The 20,196-nt window shown below is 38.8% G+C and overlaps 1 protein-coding gene across 2 annotated transcripts in view; it reads left to right on the top strand.

Moving 5' to 3' along the window:
- Positions 1–20,196, top strand: part of TMTC2 (transmembrane O-mannosyltransferase targeting cadherins 2) — a 420,661-nt gene that overhangs the window by 82,768 nt on the left and 317,697 nt on the right. Inside the window, exon 1 of one of the 2 annotated variants that reach the window (XM_066257561.1) lies at positions 9,248–9,321. The exons of the other annotated variant lie outside the window; for it this stretch is intronic. The gene's annotated coding sequence lies outside the window, so the exon portion shown is untranslated. Of the gene's footprint in view, positions 1–9,247; positions 9,322–20,196 lie in introns of those variants that run through there. 2 annotated transcript variants of the gene reach the window in all.

The raw sequence follows: 20,196 nt of genomic DNA, 5'->3' as shown, positions 1-20,196 counted from the left end.
GCAGAGCTTGCATTCGGTAGACAGAGAGAAGCGGGATTCCCATACTCAGGAGGCATGGGTGAGGGGTCCAGGTGGAAGGGATGTAAAGTGACTCTTGCGGCCTGTAGGCCTTCTGAAGTACATGGCATTCTAGGTAACTAACAGTGGTCACTAAAAGTTTTCATAATCTTCAGAAGAAAAATGGTTTTACTGGAGAATAAAAATATTCAGCTTGAGGCCAGCCTGAGTTTCCAGCGGCAATAAAAACCCATTGATATGTCATGATGCTCATATTCCTTCCATTTTCAATAGCGCTGTGGCGGGGAATGGAAACGGACCAAGTCGCATCTAATGGGAGGAGACCATGTTCAGCTTGTTTTCCTTTAAGGTTTGGTTTGATTTTTCAACCAAACACTGATCATCTTTTAATTTCTTCAGTTTCTACTGGAAGGCTTAATAGATTTTTGTTCTTTAGGAGGATTGTGTCCTCTTAAGAAGGAAACATAATCAAGGGGAAGTTAGAAAGGGGTTGTCGGTACGTGCATGAAATCCCATTTCTGGTTTTACCGAGGGAGTCAGACATGCATATGTACAGAGTAGCCCATTGAATTGAACCAGCTTTTATTGAATTTCCAGTGATGCATACATAAATTTTAATATTAGCTAATGTATGTTAGGAATGTCTCGGCTTCTTCATGTTAGCTTTTCCAATAGTGCCTTTATAGTTAGATCTTTTTTTCTTTTTTAAGATGTATATGCTAAACATCACTTAGCATGGAACAAAGAAAGAAAATGCCAGTGAACGCCTTCCTGATGTTTCCTGGGCATTCCCAGATGGGCCGGCGCTGGAACTGGACCCCAGGGGGAGGGAGCACAGCATCCTGTTTCCACTCTGGGTGTGTGCTGGGTTGGGCATCACCTGCACATTTCATTTCTGTTCATTTCCTGCTAGGGATTTAATTTGGACGCGGAAATCTGCTGGACAAATGTGTGTCGTGTTAAATAAGCTTTGAAGACTATGCCTTAAACTTCCTTGAAAGTAGGAGTCAGCCAGCGTGCTTTGATCTTCATGGTCCTCTGTTCCTCTGGGCGCACGACTCTAGGGGCACCTTATTCGTACATTTTAGTGTGAATGGCTCCCCTCGGGGTGGTGTAACATGACATCGCTGGTAACTGAGAAAGTGCTATGTTCATAGTGGTATGTTATAGCTAGAATGACTCGATCATTCATTGTCCAAGCTAGAATATTTTTGAGAGTGAAAGGGGACATTATTTATAACCACAACAGAACGACAGACATGAACTTGTATTTTCCTGGGAAAAGGACACTTGAGGTTCTCCTACTTTTAGCATTCAACATACTACCTGGTTGCTTATTTAATTAGGTCTAATAAATCTGTTTAAAATATTTCTGTTTTACAGCAAGGCAGTGAAACAAAAGGAATCAAAGTGAAATATACTAATACTGAGTTCTTTCTGTACTGTGTATTTTCTAAAAGAAATCTTCAGAGGATGCATATATTTTTGTTTTGTTTTTTGGCCATATTTACAAAGGATTCAGAATGTTCCTCTCGGATGTACCCAAGTCCAAGTTCCTTCAGCTGCTAAACTGTTAATCTTATATTGAATCCTACTGAGGATATTTCAATAAAATGTTCTGGAGAGTACTATGTAAAATGTCTTTTTTAGGTTTTTTAAATCGGATGTTGACTTGCTCACAGATTGCCAGTTGCAAATTTTCATATACAATACATCTCATCCCCAAGGCCTCTCCTTGGATTTGCATCTCTACAAATTGCATCCATTCCCACTCCCCAGCTGAATGTTTCGCTCCGTGCATATCTCTTCACCATCTCTTAAATCAGTGGTCCCCAACTTTTTTTGGGCCACGGACCCGTTTAATGTCAGAAAATATTATTTTCATGGACCGGCCTTTAGGGTGGGACGGATATATGTATCACGTGATCGAGACAAGCATCAAGAGTGAGTCTTAGACGGATGTAACAGAGGGAATCTGGTCATTTTTTAAAAATAAAACATCATTCAGACTTAAATATAAATAAAAGAGAAATATTGTAAGTTATTTATTCTTTCTCTGTGGACCGGTACCAAATGGCCCACGGACTGGTACCGGTCTGCGGCCCAGGGGTTGGGGACCACTCTCTTAAATTATCGATGCTCTTAATGTTTCCATTACTTTTCATTGGAAACACTTGGCTATTTTCCTCCTTTCTTCCTCTCTAAATACTTCTCCTTTCGTACAAAATTTATAGCAAGGCCCATTTTTTTCTGGGGAGTGTACTGTGTTAAGGGAAAGTGCAGTGATAATGAGTTACAAGTAATGTCCCAGGTCCATAAGTCGGAAGAATTGTGTAACCTGGGACTCAATTTTACTTTCAGTAAATTGGGTATAATATAAATCACTTCTTCACCTAGAAACAAGGATTCAATTTGGTAATCCATGGAAATTATTTTATAAATTATAAAATAATATATATATAAGTCTTTATTATTATTCCAGTCTCTTGCTTTTGGTTACATTTTTGTTTGTTATCTCCTTCTTATTTTATGTACAGTATAGTCTTACCACAATATTCTACATAGCTGGAGAGCAAAGACGATACCTTAAAATGTTTCATTATCCTTCAGCCATTTCTTAGAGAGCGGTGATGGGTACATTATTAAATGTTGAGCCTTCTAGGTCTATCCAAATGTAAACTTCTCCTTCTGAAGAAGTTTGAAATAAGACTAGCTAAGTACTAGACTGGAGAGTTCCCTTCATTGTGGTTGTCAGCCAATTAGGAATTCTTGCACAACCTGACATTTTAAGGCTGAGTAGCTCTCTGATCAAATAGTGTGACTGAGAAGGACATTTCAGACAGAGCATCTGTGAGCAAAGACAAAGAAACCTAACCTCGTGGCAAGGGAGAAAGTGTTAGGAAATTTGAAATGGTTACAGAGCTGAATGATGAAGTTGGTAGTGATAAGAGCTGAGGTGGGAATCTTTGGCAAAGGCTAACCACTGATGGGCTTACTGTAACCTTGCCAACGGTGAGATACTGGAGGATTTTGGCACACGATGTTAAATATCAAATAGGATCCATTAAGTACATTATTCTCATGCAGTCACTCATGACACATAGCACATAAGAACGTTTCATATTAGCCTTTCATATGTAACACATATTTGTTATAATTTAGAAAATTGATATTCAGGGCACAGCTGGCATTAGAAAACCTACCAGCACACGCTTTTAATTAATTTCTGTTATTCAGAAAGTATATACTAGCAGGTAGAGGTTGTACTGTGATCAAGAAAGTAAAGATGTGATCATAGATGGAATCTTGTAGCAATATCACTTAGCAGAGCAGTTAAACAAAACAGTCATGTTATGATGTTATATGTCATAATTCTACCATGAATGGGGTCTCATTGATTAGATTTCTGCTTCCACAGTAAGGGTTGTTCCTTTAAAGATGGAGGTTGTAGACTATTTTCTGTACCATTTATTTGTAAATATTTAATTACAGGAGAGGTTATTTTTACTAATTATCCACTCAGTCTTTTCTGTTTGCCTCTTAGCATATCCATGCCCACTTTAGATTGTTAATGAGTTGAGCAAGGCGCAATAGGGTAAACCATTGAATAGTGCAGGCAGGAGCCCCTTGCAATTGAAAATCTGCTTATACCTTTTGATTCCCCGGAAAGTTACCTAATAGCCTATTGTTGACAGGAAGGTGCATTGGTAACATAAACAGTTGATTAGCACATATGTTATATGTATTATAGACTGAATTCTTAACAATAATGTAAATTAGAAAAAAAGAAAATGTTAAAATGATAAGAAAGAGAAAATACATTCATAGTATTTATTGAAAAAAACCCCCACTTATAAGTGGACCCACACAATTCAAACCTATGTTGTTCAAGGGTCAGCTGTATAAGCATTTTGCTAGTATCTGCTTTTTAAACTTTTATGTTAAGTATTTCATGCAAAATGGCTACTTGTGTGCCTTGATAATCCTATAGTGAATGAGACTCTCATTTTTATCAATCAAATGAGTATAACTGACTATTCTCACACCTAAGAATAATAGTGTTCTCTGGCTTCAAAGAGCAGTGAGGTACTTCATTTCTTTTTTCCCTTTTATGAGAAATAGGGGGTCGGTGGCTTTGAGATAATTTCCCTTAAATATCACACTCAAAGCTACTTTTATGACAGCAATCACCGCCTCCTTTATCGAATGTTTGTATTATGCAGATATCATGATATCATGAAATACAGGTTGTAAATCCCAAGTACTGTACTGATTGATACCTTGTGATATGCATATATAAAGAGCCTTATTAGTATTATAGAAGAGAAGTTCGCAGAGTTAGTTCTCACACTCCTTCGCTATCAAATGGAATGACTCCGAAAGATTAGGAAAGGTGCTTTGAAAAAGTCTCTTAGAAAGATGAATAAAAATGTGTTGTTTCCTCCATGATAAATTTGAACTAATATTTTCAGTTTTGTGGCACAGAAGCATTTGTGTTCTCAGAGGTAACTCTTAAAGAATGAATAGGATATAAAATTTACTTACATATTTAAATGTTCTATCTTGATTTTTAAATATTGATTTCTCAATGTATTTATATAAGAAGGTTTTTTGTTTTGTTTTTTCTTAAAGTAGACTTAATAGGCTTTCTGTTTGCAAACATTCGCTTCTCTTAATTGCTGTGGTGCTGGAGGAAAAGTTTCTTCATAGGGGTTTATGTCTCTCATCTGTGGGCAGATTTCTGTTTTAGAAAGTAGGGCTTGAATAATGAATGTTAGATTTTATTTTGAGTTTGATGAACTTCTTTTTTTTGAGTTAACTTGGAAAAATTTTGTCTTTGCTATTATAAATATTTTCTGACCTTAAATAACTTGATTGCTGATACAAGGTCTCTTGTCATTCAGAGAAGCTGAAAAATTTCCCAAGTTGGAGGATATGGACAAAAGCAGGATTAAAAAACAAAACAGAAAGACCTCCACTGCAATCAAAACAGGGCAGGGGATTATGGTGATGATCAGATCAAAGGTAGAAGGGTTTCAAATGCTGAAAATCTATCTCTCCAACTTGTCCAGATCAGACTTCTGCGGCGATCTTGCAGTAATTTGCAGAAGGAAAGGCTTTTATTGCTAGAATGGAAAAAACTAACAGCCCTATACTACATTTTGAGAAAGGGGTCCTTTGTCACATTTGAATAGAGTGTGTGGAATTTGTTCTTTATCATTTTTTTTTTCCAACAGAGGGGAAAAAAATTAAATTGGCAGTTGGTTGTACAGATTTTCTCTTTGTGATGGGAGCACTGGGCTGTTGTGGGAGCAAAACCACTGCCCATCTGAACAGACACTGATTGTATTCTGTCATTCTTCTTGGTTGCCACTGCGATGTTCTTAGCTGCCTTTTATTTGTTGTTTCTACAGGACAGAAGTGAGTCCTAATTAGGAATCACACTGCACTGAAGAAGCGGGCCATTTGGTTTTCAGATTTTGTTTTTGTTCCCTCTTGATTCTTTTTAGGAGAGGAATGCGAAGGGCTGGAGGTTTCAGTGCTGCTGCTCATCCCCTACATGCCTGACCTGCTTCCCTAATCTGCGTGGGTACCTTGGGCATTGTCCTGTGGGACTGGGTAGCTTGACCTCCTCTTTAGTTTAGTGACCCTCCTCATCTTGCTGTTTGTTCCTGGGGCCTGTTTAATGCTAATTAGGCCTTCAACCAGTTGCTGTTTCCAATTGTATGCTTTAGAAGGCAGGGCCCTCTCCAAAGACCACATTGGTGGTCTTAAACAACTAGTATAAGATCCCCCCACCCCATACCGCCCCCATTCCGGGAGAAGAGAAGCCTCTTAACGTTTCTATTTATGTAGAAATATGTAGCAATCGCATCATTAACATAAATAAATAGTGAAGAGCTGAATTTTTTACTTTAATGTTTCTGTGCTTCTTAATGATGACTGGATGTTCCTTAGGCCCTAACTTCTTTAATTCTGAATTCTGGGACCCTAAAAAATTAGTCATCTCAGTTCCCCACATTAACATTGTGAAATGGCAACATTGTATAACCCTATGGTACAAGGGCTGAAAACCAGAGGGCAGGTTAAATGACCCCAAGTTCAGGAAATATTTACAATGTTGTTATCTACTGTTTGATGGAAGGAATTCAACACAAAGAAAAAAATTTGTGGATCTTGTGCATGATGATGGTTTGAACTTGGAAAATAGAGCCCCCAGAATTTGTTACTGGCTTTGATAAACATTGCATCTGCATGTCAGCTGCAAGTTCTGTGGGCCCACCTGGTGCTTGGCTGATGGAAAGAAGGATCAGGAATGCCTTACAGACTGCTGTGACATTTTGACATTCCTACTTTATGGAAGCAGTGAGTGAAGCCATTGCAAGTCAAAGACCTCACCAGGGATCACTTTGGAGAGCCAGTTACAAGGCCATTTTTTGAAACATAATCTCTGAGATCAGTGTTTGGCACAGTCAGTAAACCAGTCTGTGAAAAGAGGACAATGGAAAGAAATCTGTGTCTTGTGGACATTGATGTTCTCTCCCCTTTCAAGACTACGTGCAATGTGGATGGCTGTTTAAGAATTAGGATGTAAGGCTTATATGATGCACAATAACTTTGAGTTACTTTTAAGTAGCTTCTTTATTCCTAATTTTGATAGTTTGACATATTTATTGCAATGAAATTAACAAAAAATATTGAATGTTCATTTTTGCACAGAAGAGTATGTGGAGTTTATGGGGGGAAATTCTTTCATTTATTCTTTCATGGGCATAATAAATCTCATGTTGAAAGGCTACTTGGTTTGATAAACTTGTTTTTGTAATTTCTTTTACAATGGGAGTAGGGTACATCAGAAGTTTTGATTGGAAATGCTTCAATTAAGGGCAAATGACCTTGGATGCTAAATGGATTTGAATATCATCCTGAATTTGGGAGAAAATTAATAGGTAATAAAAAACAAGTAAGGCAGGTCATTTAAATAGAAGTCCTTAGAACAATTCATGGCATTAAAAGATAAACCTATTTTCTTATTGTGGAGCAGGTTTTCAGTTTTTCAGTAATTTTTGGTAGCTTTAAAGATCCTTCCTTGCCTCTTGTCCTTTAACTTTGTCTTCCTTTCAAACACAAACAAGAGGGGATTGAATGAGACAGATCTTCTCTTTCCATGGCATTGACCTGAAACTAAGGTGTTGAATAGAAATGTGTCCCAACTGTGGAATTCTGAGTGTGCGTTTTTCTTTATGAGGTCATTGATTTTTCTCTCTACCTAAGTTGTCATTCTTGTGAGAGAATTACACAATGTTTAACCTGGCTGGACGAATGGTGATGTTGTGAAAATCTAGGAGGGAAGAGCTTGCTCCCAAACTGTCATTTCACAAAGAGCATATCTTGTTGGTTTTCTCTGCCACCTGAGGGATCCTCAAGGGGGGGGTGATTGTTATCTCAAGGATACAAATCTGCAGCAGATGAAGTCAAGCCCTGGAGGAGCAGGCTGGGAAAGAGGCCTGGAGCAGCAGTCAGTGTCAGTGTTCTTCTCCAATTCTTGGTGTTCTTTTTATTTATTTTATTATTGAGAGGTGGGGAGGCTGAGACATAGACTACCACATGTGCCCTGATAGGATCTATCCGGCAAGCCCCCTACAGGGTGATGCCCTGCCCATCTGGGGCTGCTGCTCCATTGCTAAACTTTTTTAGTGCTTGAGGTGAGGCCATGGCGCCATCCTCAGCTCCCAGGGCCAACTTGCTCGAACCATTCGAACCATGGCTGCAGGAGGAGGAGGAGGAAGAGGAGGAGAGAGAGAGAGAGAGAGAGAGAGAGAAGGAGAGAGAAGGGAGAACGGTGGAGAAGCAGATGGTCGCTTCTCCTATGTGCCCTGATGGGAATCGAACCCAGGACTTCCACACGCCTGGGCCAACACTCTACCGCTGAGCCAAATAGCCAGGGCCACTTGGTGTTTTTAGTTGTTAAAAAATTCGATTGCATCTCCATCTACCTGCTATGTCATAGGGTTGTGCTAAGTCAAAATACAATGATGTTTGTACAAGTACTCTGCAAGTTTCAGAATGGAATACTCAAGGGTGATGAGAATTCTGATGATAACCATATTTGACATTACAGATAGTGCTCGACTTACGACCACGATTGGTTTCGACAGACCAGTCGTAACACAATTTGGTCGTAAGTTGAGTAGGCTATATGTACAGTACTGTGAAATGATGTTATAAAAATCTTTAAGTCATATTTTATCATCATTTTCTTTCATTATTGTTTTATATCATAATTTTTTTTGTTCATTTTATGCCATTTGTATCATCTCTACACCATTTTGTTTCTTATTTTTACATTCATCAGGTTTAAGTAAACCATTGCATTACCAGTACAACTGGTTTACTATTTGCAAAGACAATTTCCTCTTGGTAGACATCTTGGGAGGGGTTTGATGAAAAATATCCAAGACACAAAACACAAATTGCTGTACCGAGTCTGGGATAACAGTTGAAATGGTGCACACGGAGATGGTAGTGCTGCCGGAAGCTGGTCCGCACTGTCGTACACCCAGCTGGGCAACGCTTGTGCTGCCAGACGCGGAGCAGTTGTGGCTAGCGATTGTGGTTGTAAAGTCGAGTGGTCATAAGTTGCATAGGTCGTAAGTTGATCAATATTTGTAATTACTCTCGGCACACATTAGTAGGTGGAGTAGTCCTCCTGTACACTAAATTTTTTTTTAAACCAATTTGTTGTATCATTTCAAAAAACTTGGGAACACATTTTCACTATAAATATTTTAAATATATATTACATATATGTTATACTGTAGTAATATATTTTGTGTATTACAAGTCTAAAAAAATGAAAACCGAAATAAAAGATACAGATTGAAGCTTCATATTTCTCTTATCCCCTAGTTTGTTGTCCTGTACCATCTCTCCTCCTACAGAGTATGAAACCCCCCTGCCCCAGCATTGGCTTGGGCTTGTGTCCCGGAGAAGATGTGCTGTGCTGTAGGGAATCTGTATATTTAGACAGTGGAAATGGTACATGAAACTGGCACAGGATGTTATTGGTATGTGTATGCTGTAGGTGGAGTTGAATGTTAGGTCTGTTGTAACTGCTATGCTCCTGTGGCTGATCTCCATTGGTGTTCCCTTCTACCCTGTCAGGCATTAGTAGAGGGCCACAATTTCATCCTGTGCCGAGTCTTGTGCACTATGACCAGTGGCGTGGCTGAAGTGGTGGACAATAGAAGGAAGCAACACTCTAGACTTCCAAGGCCACCTCCCTTCTTCTGCCCGCTACAGGTGAGGGCTAACGTCCTTTGAACTTTCATCTGGAAGGAAGTTCGAATGTCATTAGCAAATGTGGGGTTAGCATTTTGCCAAGGTAATTCCATGCTTTATTGTTTAGTTTTTGCTTTTTAATTTTCCTGGGAAATATTCAGCTGGAATTAATAGCATATTAATTTCCTTAGTGAAGAACTTTGGCCTTATTACAGAATTCTGCCCTGGAGCTCTGTGTGTGTGTGTGTGTGTGTGTGTGTGTGTGTGTTCCAGTCACTGTGGATTTTTCTGCAAGTAGCCTAGGTTATAATTTTTTAATTTTGTTTATTTCAGTTTTTTATTTGGGAATGATACAAGTGAATAATGGAAGGCTGTTAACCTGTCACAGAAGGGAGGAGATTTGCCATACGTTTCTTGTGGTGTTTATTTTCCTTAAGGATACAGTGATGTAGGATTTATCAAGATTTCCAGTCCGTTTTTCTTTGCAGGCTTTGCTTGGGGTTGGGAGCTATGGGGAATTTCTTGAGCACCAACACATTAGGGAAGATGTTAAAGGACAAACTCCATTTTGCTTTGATTTTTGTCGGAATTGGCAATGCTTCAGAGAAAGAATTTCCTTGTCTTGTGCTTGAGCATGAGCCCTCTTGTTCTGTCTCTTGGTATCAGCTATTTTAATGTGTCCTTCAAAAGAAAACAGAACAAAACAAACCAGACTTGTACTTCCTACACTGGGGTGTGAGAATTTAACCATCTCTTTTCTTTGTATTATGATGGTATTATTTGATTTACCAAGAGAGTGGCAGTAAAGCTCTTTGTTTTCAAATAGGAAAATACATTTTGTAAAAATACACCTTTTGGCTCAGAGTTTTCTTTCCTTTGCCCCCCATGATTGAGTTGTATGAAAAATATTGTGAATTGAAGGAACCTTTTTAATATTTTAAAATGTTACTATGTATGCCTGACCAGGTGGTGGCGCAGTGGATAGAGCATGGCCTGGGATGCTGAGGTTCCAGATTCAAAACCTGGAGGTTGCCGGTTGAGTGTGGGCTCACTTGCTTGAGTGTGGGGTCACCGGCTTAAGCACGGGGTCGCCAGATTGAGTGTGGGATCATAGACATGACCCCACGGTTGCAGGCTTGAGCCCAAAGGTCGAAGGCTTGAAGCCAATGTTGCTGGCTTGAGCAAGCGGTCACTGGCTCTGCTGGAGCTCCCCCTGTCCCCATCAAGGCACATAGGAGAAACAATCAGTGAAGAACTAAAGTGCCGCAGATATGAGTTGATGCTTCTCATCTCTTTCCCTGTCTGTTCCTTTCTCTTTTTTGCTTAAAAAAAAAGTAAATATTGCTACTTATATTTGATTAATCTTGCTATTAAAATTATAGAGTTTGTTTTTATCAATATTGTTTCCTATATGGTTTGTCCACTGATGAACTTTTTAAGTCCAGTTATTACTTTTGCCAATACATAAAAAACTATAGAAAACTTCTTATTAGTTATTTTTTTGATGGATAGAATTGCATGGAGACTGTTCCCTCTCTCTACCTCTGTTTTCAGACTGAGGAGTTGGTTTTGAGATGCAGAATTTAAATGTTATGAGCCTGACCAGGCAGTGGCGCAGTGGTTAGAACGTTGGACTGGGATGCGGAGGACCCAGGTTCGAGACCCCAAGGTTGCCAGCTTGAGTGCGGGCTCATTTGGTTTGAGCAAAGCTCATCAGCTTGGACCCAAGGTCACTGGTTCGAACAAGGGGTTACTCGGTTTGCTGAAGGCCTGTGGTCAAGGCACATATGAGAAAGCAGTCAATGAAAAACTAAGGTGTTGCAATGAAAAACTCATGATTGATGCTTCTCATCTCTCCGTTCCTGACTGTTTGTCCTTATCTATCCCTCTCTCTGACTCTCTGTCTCTGTAAAAAAAAAAAAAAAGAATGTAAATGTTATAAGTTATATACTGCTCACAAAAATTAGGAGATATTTAAAAATGAATACAAAGCGATAAAATATCCCCTAATTTTTGTGAGCAGTATACTTCTAGTTGTTTATATTCTATGTATCCACACATGTATATATATACATCTGTATTGAGTATATATGTTTGTGTTTGTATCTACACACATGTATAAATTGATGTTAGTCTGTCTAGCTATTTAACCATACTTTAAACAGATTTCACTAGATAAGGTAGCAACAAAAGATGTTTATTATCATATTTATTTTAATATCTCAGATGCCCTAAAGAAAATAATGACATAGAAGAAAAAAAAACATGACAGTTTCTCACCGTCAAAGCTGACTTGTAGGCTTAAAGCTTGGTTCTCTTAGTTACTTTAGGATTCCCTAGTCTTCATGATTCTAGAGACCAGGACTCAGAGCGACCCCTGACCCTTGAAGGATATGGTACATTACTGCAGACATTTGTTAAATATCTGTAGGAGGAAAACCCGGGGTAGGAGTTTATGTGTATGTTCCAATTTAAGATTTGAACAAATAGAGTTGTCTCTCAGCATCCTTGGGGATTGGTCCAGGACTCCACCCCATACCAAATACCAGAGGTGCTCAGTCACTTATATATACATAAAATGGTATAGTACTTGTTTGCATATAACCTACACACAACCAGTCTATACTTTAAATCATTTTTGAATTAGTTATACCTAATACAATGTAAATGGTATGTAAGTAGTTACACCGTATTGTTTAGGGGATAATGATGACGAAAAAGGTCTGTGCATGTTCAGTACACATGCAACCAGTAATGTTGTGGTATATACCTCAGCAACAATGTGACTTATCTTCCCCAAGTATTTGCAATATGGGGTCGGTTGAATCCACAGATACAGAAGGCTTTCTGCATTAAATTCTGAGTGAGGCATGACTGCTTCCTACATATATCCAATTCATTGCATCCTTTCTGATTTTCAAGTTTCTTCCCAAGTTTTGGGTCACTGCAGTGACTATTGTCTTTAAGGTGTTTTAAATTTTTTTTTTGCCTGTCAAGTACAGAAAGTTAGGCTGCTCTGATTGTTGTATTGTTAATATTTTTTTCTTTTCCCGATTGACTTCCATGTCCTGTTGACTGAGGTTTTGGTGATTTTTTTGTTGTTGTTGTTATGAAGCAATAGACCATTTCATCCTGTATGTATCTATCTACATGTGTGCAAAATGTTAGAAAAAATACAAAGAAACATCTTTCAACCTTCCTTTTTGAAAGGAATTACAGTCTACTTTATAAATTGTGACATACACACATGGAAATGTAATTATCGTCTCCCCTGCCCCTCCCCCACCCGCCAGTTTAAATAACAGTGTAAGCTATAATGGAAAGGTGTCACAAAGTGTGGTACATTATATATTGCCCAATAAATTGTGTGGCTCTCACAGTGCAGAAGTGGGAATTATTTTTTCAGGTTTTTTCCCCCCAATCATTTTATTCATGTTTACACAGAGATCATTGGTTCTGAATTAATTTCCTCCAATTTGTACTCTGAGATTTATTTTTACCAACTGGTATTTGGGGTAGGAAACTAGATCTTCCGTTAAGTTTGGAGACAAGCAATGAGCACTTGCTATTATTTTGATGTAACGCTGATGACTTGGTGTTGAAATGTTGCCTTTGCAGACTCTCATTTACTGGGAATTCCTTGGTAAGAGCACTGCTTGCTACATTTCTTCCCTTTGTTTCCTGCCCTGGGGAGGCCTGGCATCTTTGGGTAAAATGCCTCAAGCCCCTCCCTCAGTCTCTGCGAGTACCTTGGAAAGGAATCTTGTTGGGGATTATTTTTTTTTTCCTAAAGACATTTTTACTCTTTAGTTATGCTGTAGTTGATTTATGTAATGGCATTTAAAAATGAATTCCTCATGCATACCTATTTTCTTATTATAAGCTGGAAAAAATGAAAAGTGCTTAATTTGTTTTATTTGTCTTGATCACGCTGTGGAAGCCTGTATAACAATACAGTTTGCGTTCAGCCCTGACACTGTTTTGTTTGCTCAATGAGTTTCATTAGTCTGTTTTTTTCTAGCATGTTATGTTTTGCTTGAGACGTGGGGTTGTACATTTTAATTATCATTCCCAACGGAGACCGGTAAAAACCGTTCCCATATTTTCTACTAGGCGAAGCAGGTTGTTGTTGTTGTTGTTGTTGTTTTTAAATAATTTTTCTATCTCTTTGTGTTGTGTTTTTTTTCTCTCCCCAAGTTAATTTTAGATGGTGTGAGAGTAGAATGAGATGGCTAACGGATAAAATTTATGAAATTTCATTGGACTTATTTTCTGAACCAAATTTCTATTTTATGTGGAATGGCCTGTTTGCTATTTTAACTGTTTTTGCATTGGAAAGAAGATACTACTAAGGAATTGTTTATATTGAGGTTTAGACTTTACTCTGAAAGGGATCGAATAATACAGACACCATCTATATGTAAATGAATTTATATTTTTTTCCCTGTAGTGTATTTGTTAAACCTTCCTAGACTGTTGCTGGCTAGATTTACTTCTTACAGTCCTTGTATCACTTACTGTTATCCTAATTCATTTACTCATATTAGCATACATTTATGTTTATATTATTTTTTTAGTTGATTAAAAACAGATATTGGATGTTAAATATCCTTAAACAAACAGTCAGCCAACACTTTCTTTGCTTCATCCTGATAAAGTGTCCTATTTTAAGGAAGTAATATGTACTTTCCAAAAATGCTATTTTGGTGTGAGATAGTGTCCCAATAGTGTTCTAATGATTTCTTTACAAAATGTCTGTCTTGAGTTTCCTTAAAAAAAAAAAAAAAATCCTTATTTTACATGTGACCTGATTTAAAAATTCTATTATTGTATTATTATGTAACATTCTGGAAACATCTTTTGGGCAAAGTGCTTTTTATTTTGGGAGGGGTTTTATGGTAATATTATTCAAGTACAGAAATGACATGAACAGTACTGCCTCTGACCCTTTATATAAATATTTAGAATAAGGGAAATAAGTACCCACAAGTTCAGTGGAAATATGAAAAATTCTTACATCATTGCAGGTACCCATAACTACTAGTGAAACTGAGATTTGATTTGAGGATTCAAAGTTATGTGATTTTTTATTGTTTTTACATGTTTGGGAGGCTAGGAGCAGCAGTCAAGTTGCTTGGGTGGGGGGCTGGCACTGCTGGGATTGTAAATATGTCCCCTCTCCCTTCAGCAGCTCCTCATGTTAGTTCTCATTGCATGCTTCTTTGTATTTTGCAAGTCTCTTTACCTTTTTATAATTTGTTTAGTTGCTGTCTCCCTAGCATGATGAGAAGAAATTGACTACTCTAGTCAGTCTCTCCCTCATAGCCTGCCCAGACACTTGCATGTTTAAGAACTAATAACCCTATCTTTTCTAGCCGACACTTCGGTATCTCTGGATAATGGACGTTATAATTATGTCCTTAACACGTCCTTCACTTTCTGCAAGCACTTAACTGCTCTTCAGATCTTGGCTTTTTATGTGTCTCCTTTTTTCTAGACTGCTGATGTTCTATATCCTTCTGGCTTTTCTCTCTCTTCACTTTCAGAAACAAGAATTCCTGAATTGACTTTTAAAGGGAAGCCTTTTCCATATTGACGCCTGTCACCCAGTGTTCCTAACTCAATGAGGAATGGTCCTTCGGATGAGAAAGCCTTTGTTGCCTTTTGCCAAATGGCTTCCTAACATCTCCAGATCCATTCCTTTCTCATTTTGAAACCAGCCACTGAAACATGGTATAAACAAAGTTGATGGGTTCTCTAATCTCCTGAAGGGCAGGTGTAGGACGGTGTGGAAAGCGGAGCGTTGCCAAGCGATCGGGACCATCTGAAGCAGCATCAGGGAAACCACGGCAATGTGTATGCTGAGTTCCAGACGTTGTTCATGAAGAGAGCAGAATGAGTAGGGAGAAGTATATACAACAGCGGTCAAGAAACATTTAAAATGAGAAATGCACACACAGATACATGTACTCTATAAATAAATATCACTGTGGTGAATGAATGGCAGTAGCAACATTTGCAATGAATAGATTTTATCAAATAAAGTTTGTCTTTCCCTCTAGCAATGAGCGGTAGTGACTTGAGGTAGAATGCTGGGCCTGATTTAAAGTTGTGTCGAGATATTGACCAAATTAGACTCCCCTTCTGGGATATGCTAACACTTTCAGTTTTGATCACTTCTGGTGAAACAGTAGGGATGAAAGAAGCCAGGGGATCTAAAGAAATTTGTGCCTTTAATACTGAAGGAGAAAAAAATCTGATGTTTCATTTTGTATAATCTGGAATCCATTGTGAGATCATGATAGGAGGACCTATAAAAAGAGTTTGTGATACATTGTAGTTTAAATTTGCTTCCTATGCTCTTTTCACATTTAACCTGTGGAGTAGGCAAGGCAAATGTTATTAATATTACCCTTCATTACAGAGAAGGAACCTGTCTGGAAAGATGAGGAAACGGCCCAAGGTCCTGGCCATGCTGTCGTTGGTCCCGAATCCCGTGCTCTGGGGTGCTGAGCCCGGGCTTTGTCACAGTTGTGGAGGCGTGGGTTTGCCGGGAGCGGTTGGTTTTTTTTAAGTGGTGACGTTTCACTGTTCCTGTTTAAACGAATCAAGAGTGGAAATTTCTCTAATACCAATATTTTGTTTTTCTTTGGCTTGGAAATGTCATTTGATAGCATGCTTTTACCCTCTTGTGACTTTCCTTTAGAAGGAGAACGCTGACTTTGCTAGGGAGAACTAAACTGCTGGACCCGTTTCAGTGTGTTGGGAAAACTGTGTCTACTTTTCCTTCCCTGCCTTTTCCCCCCTTTTTTTCTCCTTTCTTCTTATACTTGGAAGAATATGTAATCATTTCTGGGGTGCTGTAGTGCCGCTGAACCCCTTGCTCAGGAGAGCTGTCGAAGGAGCCCACCCATCCACAGAGAAGATATGGTGAGGGTGGGCATCGCCTCTGGGCTTCTATGTCTAAGATCAGATGCTGCTCTCTGCAGGCACTCTGTAAATACAGCCCAGGAAACAAGTCATCTTGGGTGGGTTTTGTTTCTTCCCTGGGGTGGGAAGCCTACTCAAGCTGTGGTACATTTATACAATGCGTAATACTTTGTGGAGGTAAAAAAAAGAAAAGAAAATTCTGCCTTTTGCAACAGCATGGATGGACATGGAGATTATTATGCTAAGTGAAATAAGCCAATCAGAGAAAGACAGATAACTGCATGATTTCACTCATGTGTGGAATCGAATGAACACAATAAACTGAGGAACAAAACAGGCTTGGACCCAGGGAACAGACTGACAGCTGTCAGAGGGGAGGGAATTGGGGACTGGATGAAAGAAGGTGAAGAGATTAGCGAGAAAGCATATATACATAACATGTGGACACAGACAACATTGTGGTGATAGCCTGAGGGAAGGGGCGGTGGGGGTTCGGCGGAGGAGGGCAAAGGGGGGGGGGAAATGAGGACGGAAGGAAACTGCTTGAAGCAGAGGGTACACGATGCAGGCTGCAGATGGTGTTATGTTCAGTTGTACACTTGAGATCTGTATGGTTTTGCGATCCAATGTCATTCCAATAAACTCAATTAATAAAAAAAAACATTTAAAAAAGAGTATATGTTTTAAACATCAATAATACAGTTCTATTCTTACCTAGGTTTAGCAGCATTCAGTGAAAGAAGCCGAAACCTCAATAGGTTTTTCTGATGAGAAAGCACTTTCAGGAGGAGACATAGGCCTGTATTGTAGAGAGAAACTGGAGTCCTAGAAAAGTTATCCTGCAATGGAATTGCTAAATCCTTCCCTTCTGGAGTTGATATTTATTAGGAAGAAAAGCATTTTCACCACTTTTTTTTTTGTGTGTGGTAAGGATAATAGCTCACACTTGTGTTAGTAATATGTCTGATTTCTTTTTTTTTGAGACTAGGTGCCTGTCTTAAATTTAACCATTAGCTCTGTAAATTAGTCTAGAAAACCTGTCTTATCTTTGTCTATTAATTCTACATGACTTACCCTCTAATTAGTCTCTTGCATAATGTCTGTTCTCATAATGTGTAATTCTGATTCTTGATCTTTTTAACTTCTCATGTTGCTAGGGTGTTTTATTTTTTTAATTAATATAGCTAAAGGCCATGAGTATCATCATTACCTCTGAGTCATTTTGCTGTTATTCCAGTATAAGCTTTCATTGCTTTTTACTTTGGAGGTTGAGATAAGCTACCAGTCTTAAAAATATAAACAAACAAATAAATAGCACATTGCTCTCCTGCTTAAAAACCTGATTGTGTGGCTTGTTTCTTAAGTTATGGTCCTAAGATCAGCAGCATCCATATCCCTGGGAACTTGTTAGAAACGCAGATTCTCAAACCTCAGCTTAGACCAAGTGAATCAGAAATCTGTATTTTATCCTCTCATGATTCTGACACATCCTCCAGTTTGAGAACAGCTGCTGTGGGTCATGGGACAAAAAATCCATTCCCCTTCCCATGTACATAGGGGCCTTTGATAGAGCAGTGTCTCAGTGTGATCGATACTGCTGTAAGATTTGTCTTCATCACCCACCTGCCCCAACTGTCACTGTTCTAGACTCTGTCATTGTCAGATCATGACACATATTTCTATATCCTGTGCTGTAGAGGCCCTGAATAGAACATAGAACAGGGACAGAATTCAGTGCCCTGAGGCAAAGGCCACAGTGGCTCCACTGACACAAGTACTGAACACAGTACCATGCTGAATGCAGCACAATGGGGACAGAATGAGCAATTCTGGTTAATCAATAGGTGGGGACATTTGAGCTACTTCACTTGCCCTTTAATCTGCTCTAAAGAAATTCCCCTTCCTTATTTCCTTATTCTCTTCTCTGCTTCCTGAGTTCCTCATTCTTGTCCCTGCTTCTATTTTGTATCAGTAAACACCTCTAAGGACTTTGGGTCAGAGCTGTCTCGTGAAACTTGTATAAGGAACTGCGAGGCGGTCCCCCTTAGGTCTTTCAGTGCCCGCCATGTGGTCTGCAAGTAGTTATTGTCTCTGGACACGGTGCTCTCTTAAGTTCTTCTGACTTGATTAGAGTGTTCTTTCTCATCCCCTCACCCTGCCACCTTGCCATGCTTAGTTGAATTCCCACAAATGCAAGTTACAGTGGAAAGAGTACAAACAAGCTTGATTGAAAATCTGTCTACTGTCATTTACTAGATGTGTGTCCACTTTTAGCCTAGCTTTTCTTATCTAAAAATAGGAATGATGGAGCGTCGACCCAGCATGGAAGTCTCAGGTTTAATTCCCGGCCAGGGCACACAGGAGAAGCGCCCATCTGCTTCTCCACCCCTCCGCCGCGCTTTCCCTCTCTGTCTCTCTCTTCCCCTCCTGCAGCCAAGGCTCCATTGGAGCAAAGATGGCCCGGGCGCTGAGGATGGCTCTATGGCCTCCACCTCAAGTGCTAGAATGACTCCAATTGCAGCAGAGCAACACCCCAGAGAGGCCGAGCATTGTCCCCTGGTGGGCATGCCCGGTGGATCCCGGTCGGGCGCATGCGGGAGTCTGCTCCCCCCTCCCCCCCCCTGCGCTTCTCACTTCGGAAAAATAAATAAAAATAAATGACATAAAAATAGTGATGATGGTTGGGCTTGCCTGGTCAAGGCACATATGGGAGTTGATGCTTCCTGCTCCTCCTCCACTTATCTCTCTATCTCTATCTCTGTCTCTCTTCTCTAAAATGAATAAATAAATAATAAAAATAGTGATGATGGTACATTAACATCATTGAAAGACTGAACAAGATGTTCTGTATAACCAATTATGTTTTTAATCAAAGAGTTAGTTCAATATTATGATTTTTCTTGGGGTGAAATGCACATATCATAAAAATAACCATTTAAAGTGTACGATTCAGTGAGATTCATGACATTCACCATGTGGAGCAGCCATCACCTTGATCAAGTTCTAAAGCATTTATGTCAACACCCCCGAAGGAGACCCTGCAGCCGTTCAGCAGGCACTCCCTGTCCCCTCCTCCCCTCAGCATGACTTTGACATGTTCTTTCCACAGGATAGACAGATGGAGCAGGAGATGCATATTATCATCTGCACGTTTGATTATCTAAAGATTCAGAATGCTTTACCATGACACATGTGTGCCATTAATGCTTTAATTATGACACATTAAAATATGCCAAGTATGGAATTGGACCACAAAACATGGCTAATTTTTAGCCAAAAAATTAGTACATGTTGTACAATTGTTATAATTATTTTGGGATTTCCTGAAGGGTGCTGTGTATTTATCTTGACTTCAGCAGGACATCTTTTGATAGAATGGGTACACACATACACACAGACATACGCACACAACCATTTCAGTGATTAATTACACACTAGCAGTTTGGTTAATTATTCTGACTAATTTCCAGTGTGTCCTCACTACTTAGGTATTTACACACACCTAACTTGGTGATATAAAGGATAGAACATTATATTCTTTTTTGGAAATCCCGCTCTTTTGCCTTCTAGGTCTTGAGTTAAGCTCTCAAAATAATATTTAAAATTTGTAAAGGACTTTGCCTTTTGTGTTGTTCTTTCATTTAGATATCTCATTTAATCTTTAGTGTAGAACAATAAAATAATTAACTCATTTTTAATTAAAACATCTTCAGTTCTAAACTTAGGTACAGACTTATTTGAAAATAATAACTTCTAAAAAGCATTATTTAATGTTGATTGAGTTTTCCAATGAAATGCTATATATCCAATTTATTCCTATTATTTTATGTACAGAGGAACACATACTTTCATTCTAAATGACTAAATTAGTGTCACTGTCTCAAATGACATTTGATTTCACTTTAAAAATACTAATTGAAATAAATTAGCAACATGAGGATTTGAAAAAAATTCACATGCCTTTTT

This window comes from Saccopteryx bilineata, chromosome 2 (genome assembly GCF_036850765.1).
Source record: "Saccopteryx bilineata isolate mSacBil1 chromosome 2, mSacBil1_pri_phased_curated, whole genome shotgun sequence".
Taxonomy (NCBI): domain Eukaryota; kingdom Metazoa; phylum Chordata; class Mammalia; order Chiroptera; family Emballonuridae; genus Saccopteryx; species Saccopteryx bilineata.
The sequence above is the reverse complement of the archived record's forward strand: the minus strand, read 5'-3'. Positions and strand labels throughout refer to the sequence as shown.